Below are 8,511 nucleotides of genomic sequence, written 5' to 3' on the forward strand. Positions count from 1 at the left end.
CCTCACATGACCACTGTCCTTCAGATTGCAAAGATAGAATCCCAGATTCAAGTAACAGTGAAATCTACCTAGAGCTCCTCTTGGACGTAGGAGACATACCATTTTCAAGCTAAGTAACTAAGAGAAAACTATGTAGCCCCTCCATGTCCTGCTTTCTGCATCTGTAACATAGACTCCATGTGTGGGACCAGGATAAGGGTTAACTCTGTTAATTACAGCACTGAGATCTATGTCGGGCACAGAGTCAGTTGCAGCTATTGCTATCACGCGATGTTTTAATTCAGGACTTTTTAAATTTTTAGAATCCCTATTAGTAGGTTCAGTATCAAAATTTGCAACGAAGAGACCTCAGTTACAATTCCATTATCCATTTCCAAGAACTGTTGTCACCTTGGTGAAATTGTACATCATCTGAGAGCTTTAATGAACTCATCTGCAACATACAAACTCTGATATCCGACAAATAGACCCACTCTTAGGGTCAGGCGCAATACTTAAAAAGAAATTACTCATAAGTTGTAAACACTTTATGAAGTTATATGTATCTCTCTGTATATCTTTTTATATATAAACATAGAAAAATAGCATTGCTTTGTTTTGCCTCTTTTTTCATAGTACAACGGTTTCCAAAACTATAAACCCCAAGACACAACTGTTCTTGTGTGTGTTCCAAGAGACAAATGCACCTAGCAAGAAATACTTAAAGTAGCAGCTCTCTTGAGGAAAAAAAATCAGCATTTTGAAACAAGTTCTTCGATGTGCCCAAATCAAATAATGATACACATTTTCAATTCACAGGGGGAGAAATGACAGCATTTTCTGAAGTTGGAGATTTTCTCTCGTAAATTTTCTCTTCAGTTTTTCCTGCCTGCTACTCATTGCCAGCTAGGGAGACAAAAAGTGACAAAATGAATTGTCGAGTATCAAACACACATTAATTAAAAGTCTCAGACTCAGCCTTCCTTTTTATTTGGCAGCAAGTTTTTTGCTTGATACATGCATTGGTGGTTCACTCTTACATTGTGTCCATAAAATATTTTCTTATTTTTTTAGTAATTAATGGTTATGGTGCTAGTTAGAAATATTTTAGGATAAGGAATTCTCCATGGAAAAAACTTATGTGGTATTTTCCACACTAAGCATAAAGATTTTTAGTAATTCTGAGGGGCTTTACCATTTCAAGTAGAAATTTATAAAAGAAAGACGAAAATTTTTTCAAGACAGAAAAGTTTTCAAAGTTTGTTCACTGAGTCATGTAATAACTAAAACATTTCTTCCAATAAAGATATGTTGATTTTTGAAATCCTGCCCATCAAATAACTGTTGGAAGTTCTTCATCACTTAAGCTTAACAAACATGTCTGCTGTATTTCTGGTGGAGAAAAGAACATTTGGACAATAAACAGGAATCTCTCTGAAACTTTCAGTGAAGACTTTCACTGGATAATATTTTTGAAATTTAATTTTGTTGAACAATACTAAATTTTTTTTTTTTTTTTAGTACTGGGTCTTGAACTCTGGTCTTTGCACTTGCAAGGCAGGCCACATCCCTGGCCCTATACTAAATCTTTTCTTTTGAAATTCTCATGAAAAGTAGAGAAAAATTACTCAGGAAACTGTGGCACAAGTGCTACCCTGGGCTGTTTATTACCATTGGAAGCTCTGAAAGTTTTGCCATCACTGCTCCTCGCTAACAAAACTGAAATTTCTTTGAAGTTATGTTTTAAATGTATGTGAGCTTTGTATAACATGTCTTGATATAGGTGAATTTCTTCTGAAAAAAAAGAAGTTTAAAAATACAACAATAACAAAATACTATATCCAAGACTGTGTTCTCAGATTTCTCTATTGATACAGATTTTCAAATATCCACATTAAGAATTCAGATTCAGAATCTTCAGGGTATGGAGATTCTAAATGTCTATAAAGGCCTATGATTCTGCATTTCTGAAGAAGTCCATGTTAATATAATACTCCTGCTCTCTGGATTATATTATGAGTAGAAAGGTTGTAAGGGGCATTTTTGACTCATCTAAATTCATTACAGAAGCGTCAAATTCTGAAGTCATACAGAAGTAGAAATATATGCATAAGGATATTGATGTCTGAATTATAAGCAAGGAACAAAAAAAATCTCATTTCAATTTAAATTTATCTACTTATTTAAATAAATTTCAATTACTTAAAAGCTAATTTATGTCACTCAATTTTTATACACTTCTTAGATTAGTATTTAGTATTATGTTTAATCAAATAGATTCCTGGCTCCTATGATAGGGATAAAGGTCAGAGTAAGATCTTCTGTAAAGCTACAGAAATAATAAATTCTGGGCCCAAAACTCGAATCCATTTTGTCTTTAGAATCTGGTCAGACACTCTTACAAGATGTTTATTTTCTTTGCTCTAAGCCCTAAAATCTTACATTGCAGAGGTCTTAGAAACAAAAAGTTAATATAGGGCACTAAGAAGAATTGTTTTCTTTGAAGTTACCTTAAAGGCAGTTAATGGCATACTTCCTTATGAATGCCTGAGGTTCTGATGTGTCCAACACATTCAGGAGGATATTTTCTAAAACTTGGCATTGGGATTTTATGACATTTGGCTGAGACAATGGAGAACATACAGTCTCTGAACTTTAGTTGCTATTAACTTATATGACATTCAAGATACCATGAGAAACGTGGAGTTTTGTCTCCCCACTGAGATCACCTGTTAAGTGATTCTGGAAAAGTTGCACTAATCATTTTGGACAGTTGTGGATACACTCGCTCTGTATTCCTCATCTGCTTATGGTTTCTATCAGAAATTGTGCATCTTTTCATAGTTCTTCAAAAATCAGTGATTTGGGGAGAAGTGCTTTGAGTAGAAAGCATACTATGTTTCGGTATGTGCGAGATACCTAGCAAAGTGTAATAAAACTGTTACACAAAGCCACATTTTTGTCCAAATCTTTAAACAACTTCTGAGCTTAACTTGCACAATTAGACCAGTGACAGCAAGAGAAGGGAGAAGTTCAGAGAGACTGACTCAATCAAACCACAGAACCAGGCAAGTGGAAAATTGCATTTAGTTGCTTTGAATTAGGTATTATTACCTGAATCTATATGCACATATTTATTTTCTATGTTTATTAATCTGAGTTCCTGACTTCTCTCTTACAGTTTCTATAGTCCCTTATTTAAACAAGTTGATATTTTGATTTCATTTCTTGAAAGCCTATTTAATGGTTCTCACAGAGTGAAGTTTTCTTCACCTCATTTTAATGTCAATTACTATTTATGAAGGTACCCACTTGTGAACCCTGATGTATTAATCATGCTCTAAAGTAGAAATTATGTATGAGCTCCTGGAAGCATTGAAAGCAAACTAGGTAACAGTGACTGAAATGAAAGCAGCCAGAGAGCTATGGGCAGTGGATGACCCCACCGGAATTATCTGTAGGTCTTCATGCTCAGCCAGGTCATGTCTCCCTCCATCTATCCATTCCCATTCCATTTTACACAGACTTGAGACTTGCCATGAGCACAGCACACAGCAGCACCCTCCCTGACACCCTGGGAGGGATGGGTGTCACCCCAGTTGGCTTGTGAGGAAGGTCTTGAGCTGGGCACTGCCCTGACCCCAACTAGGTGGCTGTATGTGCACACACACACACACACACACACACACACACACACACGCACACACTCTCACCCCAGGATAGAAGCTGCCCCCGGAAACTGCTGCTGCCTGGCTTTTTTTTTTCTTCCAAGCTTGTCTTATCAAACACCTTCCAACTGAAGAACTAGAATCAGTCCACATCCCCACAGGAACCCCTGTAGGGAGAGGCTCAGGGCCCAGATGAAACAGCACAGACTCCCATCAGCAGCTCCTGTGGGCCCTCCAGCTGCAGCTAAGGAGTATTTTCAAGTCTAAGCTACTGATGTCTTGTAAAGGCCTTCGCAAACTGAGGAGACTGCCACCATCCATCCACACAGGCAGACTTGGTCCTGCAGTAAGAGCAGCAAGCAGCCAGCCTGCAGATGCTCAGGGCCACCCAGCTCTCCTGCTGCTGCTCAGCACACACTGGCAGACACCAGCCCCACTGGGCTACTTCCCTGGTCTTGCTCTCTCTCTCCCCACTGCGCTATGTCCCCAGTCTCTCTCACTCTCTCATGTGATTAGTATCCATCAGAGGGATGCAGCCTGAGCTCCTGAAGGGCTTAGCTTGATCGCGTGAAGTTCCAGATGAATAGAAGACTGCATCCCCTGGTTAGTATTTGGTGTAGGATTTGGCTCGATCCCATGAACATCTATCTGGTGCCAGAAGAATTGAAAATGGCATTCTCTGTGATTAGTAGATAGATCCCAAGTCATTTGCAAAGCCATTTTCCAGTGGCTTTCTGAGTGGAAAAGTTCTGCACAAATTTGAACTTCAGGGCAATTTTTCAGAATTTTCAGACAGCAGGATTTCAACAGCCAGGCTTAATTATCTTTCCCACTTGGAGCCAACGCTTCATCTTCTGGGTGTGTAGTTTGATAAGAATATGGCCTAAAGCAACATCACAGAAAAGCCTGGAGCAGCAACAAAATGCCTATATCAAGCATACATTACTCTTAAAAGAAAGAAGAAAAGTGGACTGACTGAAGTACAAGCACCAACCACATGGACTCTGGCAAGCTTAAAATTTCAAAACATGAGAAGTGAGGCTGCCTGAGAGCAATGCTTAAACAGAAGATGACAAAATGAAATAATAGCCAAAATCCAAAAAGATATCATATAAATTCCTAAACCTGCATCAAATAGCACTCTGAAAGCCCCTGAGCCTCAAAAAATGATGAAAAAGCAACAGGAGGCAGCAGATGTCCCTGATGAGACCACGAAGTTTGAATTATTAGTAAAAAAGGATATGCAGGCAAAAGAAAGTGCATCCAAGACTGGTCTAGATACAGCAGACCCTATAACTACTAATGCATTAAACACTCACTCAGGTGATGACAACATTTTTAAAAAATCCAGAAGCACCTAGAAGATGCTTTTGCAGGAGAACAAAGGAGAAAAGATGACAGAGGTTGTCAATCAGCAGTTCATCACTGGGGAAGCACAGGAGGTGGATGACCCTGAGGAGCAGCCAATACAGGGGCTCATGCGACAGTCCCAGCAGGAGCACAGGAGTGCTGTGCAACTCGTGCAGGTTCAGCATGAAAAGGAGGTTTTAAAGACAGAATCTTCAAACAAAAGTAGTATGAGGAAAGACGACTGAACGATTTCCAGGGTACTCTTGATCAAGAAGCAGCTTTGGCAAAACAAGCCAGGATTGATTTTGAAGACCAAATCCCCAGAAAGAAAGAAGTTCATGAACAGATTGCTGTGGACAGAGTTCAAAGTTTCTCCTTGTAGAAAGCATTATAAAATATGCAGGGAAATTTTGGATCAAATACTTGATCTGTCCAACCAAGTGGCAGACTATCATATGTTGACAAATCTGACTCCACTTAAGATGAGGTGTGATTGGAAGGAATTTTTTTCATGGAAAGCCCGTATATGAGCAAACCTCTATTAAGCATATGTCTGCTACTCCCTCTGAAGAACAGTTTAGAGAACTGGATAGAAGAGACTTGCTAAATAGCAAATATTATGAACAATATAAGAAACTGGCTGTAGAATGGGCTGTACCAGAATAAATGATGGATAACTTACTACCCTCCAACAGTTCCATACTGGGCCATGTGCTTCACAGACCCCCTGAAAAATCTCTTCCTCCTCCAGCTGAGTCAACAGAGCCTGAACTGTCTTCATTTGCTATGAAAGGACGCTTACTAGGGAAAACACTTAGTGGGAAAACTATCACTTTAAAACCTCTACAAAGAGAGTTTCCTATTCAGGTACGTTGTATGGACACTCTTGTCCAAGAAGCTATCCAAGCATTTTATGACAAAGAAAAAGTCTTTGAGGACCTACAATAGTGAGGAAGGCAGGAGGACACTCAAGAAAACCAAGACTCACACAATGTGTCTTCGAATGCCCCAGTTTCAGAAGAACCATTACCAGAACCAGAAGGTGAAACTACATCTAGTACACATACTAATAGAGCACCAGAAACTGAAGAAGTCCAATCGAGTGGTAGTGATCATTTCTCTAAACTCACTCTACATGCTCAGCTTCATGCAAAATCACAATTGCTAAAGAAAGGAAAGAACATTCTAGACAAATTATTTGTTACCATCATAGTAAATGCTATGAATGAGATACCTTTGAATCAAGGGCAGATCCTTGGTGGTTTTCCAATGACATTAAACCAAGCACAGCTTCTAGAGGAAGCTCTCACTGACTACAACAGAAACCTCATAGAGATGGAGGCAAAGGAAACACAAACATCCACATTGGCTGTGGATCCTATGGCTTCAAAAGGAGGACCTCTTCCCTCTTCTGCGTTTGTTTTTATCTTTATTACGAAACATTTCAGAAACTTTCTTGCTGAGTCTTGTGAATGACATCCAAAGTGAAGAATTCTCACACGAAGCGGCTCATAGAGATATTGGTCAGCATGGTGCTGCTGAAAACGCAGTAAGCAAGTGTTCAGGAATTTAACAGACCACATACAGAAGAGAAATATAGCTTTTGGACACCTGGTCTTTGTTGGAACAATAGTTTTCAGAACCAGAAAATATTGTGAAAAAAATCAGTGCTGAAATAGATCAAGAGTCTTTATGCCAGACATTAAAAGAAATGTTTGCAACTGAGATAGTGAAGAAAAAGAATAAAAGTAATTACATTTATTATAATTTAAGCTTTTATTACTAAAATATGTGCTTCTACTGACTTTAGAAGGAAATTAGAGTGACTTTGTTGGGATACAACATGGCCTGCCAAACTAAAAGTGCATTATGCTTTCAGGAAACTTTTCTAAGAAGATTCTTGGGAGTAACTTTGGCCACGATCACATCCGTACCTGCTTTTTCTTCAGTCTTATCTGGTTTAGTGACATGCACAAGGAAGAGGCTTCTATGCCACTGGTAATAGCAGCTACTTGGTTAATTTTGAGAAGTTTTTTATTGGGGTTTAAGATTTTTAAAAATTTCCTTTATTTTAGCTAACAGCCCTTAACTTACTTTTAAGTCTGTTTCAAAATATTTGTCACATCATGTTTGCTAAAATTAGATTGGTATCTCCTGCTGCCTCTATTCCTTAAGAAGAAAAAAAATACAGAAATCTGACTATAGATGGATTGCTTTTTCTTTCTTGGTGATTCCTTCCTTCCTTCCTGCCTGCCTGCCTGCCTTCCTTCCTACTCTCCTTCGTTCCTTCCTACCTTCCTTCCTTGATCAATACAGCTAGGACAAGATGTGAAAACTTCTTATCAGCTGTGATTAAATTTTCACAAAATGCAAAATATTTTAAAACATGGGGCAGCCAGGTGTGGTGGCATACACCTGTAATCTCAGCACTCGGGAGACTGAGGCCTGGACTACATAGTGATTTCAAGGTGAGCCTGAACTACATAATGATACAATGTTTAAAGCAATCATCAGTCCAACTTGAAGCCCCCAGTGCCTTACAGAAGTCTAGGTGGTACCGAACCCATGCTGGCCATCTGGGAATAAAGGTGATTATAAGAAGAGAAAGATAACAGAAATAAAAAGAAATGAAAACCTACAAAGAAAACCAATCAAATGAGTATTCTTAAACAAAAACATGAGAATTTTTCTAGATCTGAATTTCAGCTCACATGAATCAGTGCCCCCAAATGCCCTGCTATAGAAGCAAATAGCTACAAATGGTGAAAACACTCACCTCACCACAAATACTACTGATGGCCAGTCAATGACCCAAAATGTCTTACAATAGGTCTAAAATGTCCCCAAATAGTAAAGGCCCTTACCTTGCCCAAATGGTACTGTGGAATGTCCTAAGAGAAGGCCCAAACTGTGGAGGTAGGAAGTCCCTGGAGTATACTTTCCAGCAGGAAACCAGGCAGAGTTCATCACCTCCCTAAACAACCTTTTTTCTTTTACCATCAAAAGATTTTACAGGCAACTGATTCTATGAACAGGAAAAGAAAGAAGGTTTCTGAGGGCAAAATGTCCCCCTCAGCTGCTGGAATATCCCTGGAGTCCTGACTATTGGTTCAGCTATCCAGGAACAGTTAGTCCCACCTCACAAGAGACTGCAATGATGTGTGCCTCTCAACAGCAAGGACTTACATCCCTTCATGACCACCAGAATTGTCACTGGCCACTTAGCTTCAGATGTGCAGGTTCCTTTGCTCGTTGCACACAAAATCAAGGTGATATAGGACCTGTTAGATGTCAAATGTGCCTAGATCATGGTCTCACAACATTGACGAAGGTTGGGCTGGGGATTTGGCTTAGTGGTTCCACCGCCTGCCTTGCAAACACAAGGGCCTGAGTTCCATCCCCGGTACCAAAAAGAATTTTGGGGTGGGGATTTAGCTCAGTGGTTCGGTGGCCTGCCTTGCAAGCACAAGGACCCAAGTTCAATCCCCGGTACAAAAAAAAAAAAAAAAAAAAA

At 39.3% G+C, this 8,511-nt stretch overlaps 2 pseudogenes; one reads left to right on the forward strand and one right to left on the reverse strand.

Annotated features, from left to right (window-relative positions):
* LOC117283893 overlaps nucleotides 1-3,316 on the reverse strand; it is a 4,433-nt pseudogene extending 1,117 nt beyond the window's left edge.
* A 605-nt stretch (nucleotides 3,317-3,921) lies between these two features.
* The window catches only part of LOC104852011, an 8,699-nt pseudogene continuing 4,109 nt past the window's right edge, over nucleotides 3,922-8,511 (forward strand).

The sequence above is a fragment of the Fukomys damarensis genome, unplaced genomic scaffold (genome assembly GCF_012274545.1).
Source record: "Fukomys damarensis isolate Sample0158 unplaced genomic scaffold, DMR_v1.0_HiC HiC_scaffold_32, whole genome shotgun sequence".
NCBI classification, from domain to species: domain Eukaryota; kingdom Metazoa; phylum Chordata; class Mammalia; order Rodentia; family Bathyergidae; genus Fukomys; species Fukomys damarensis.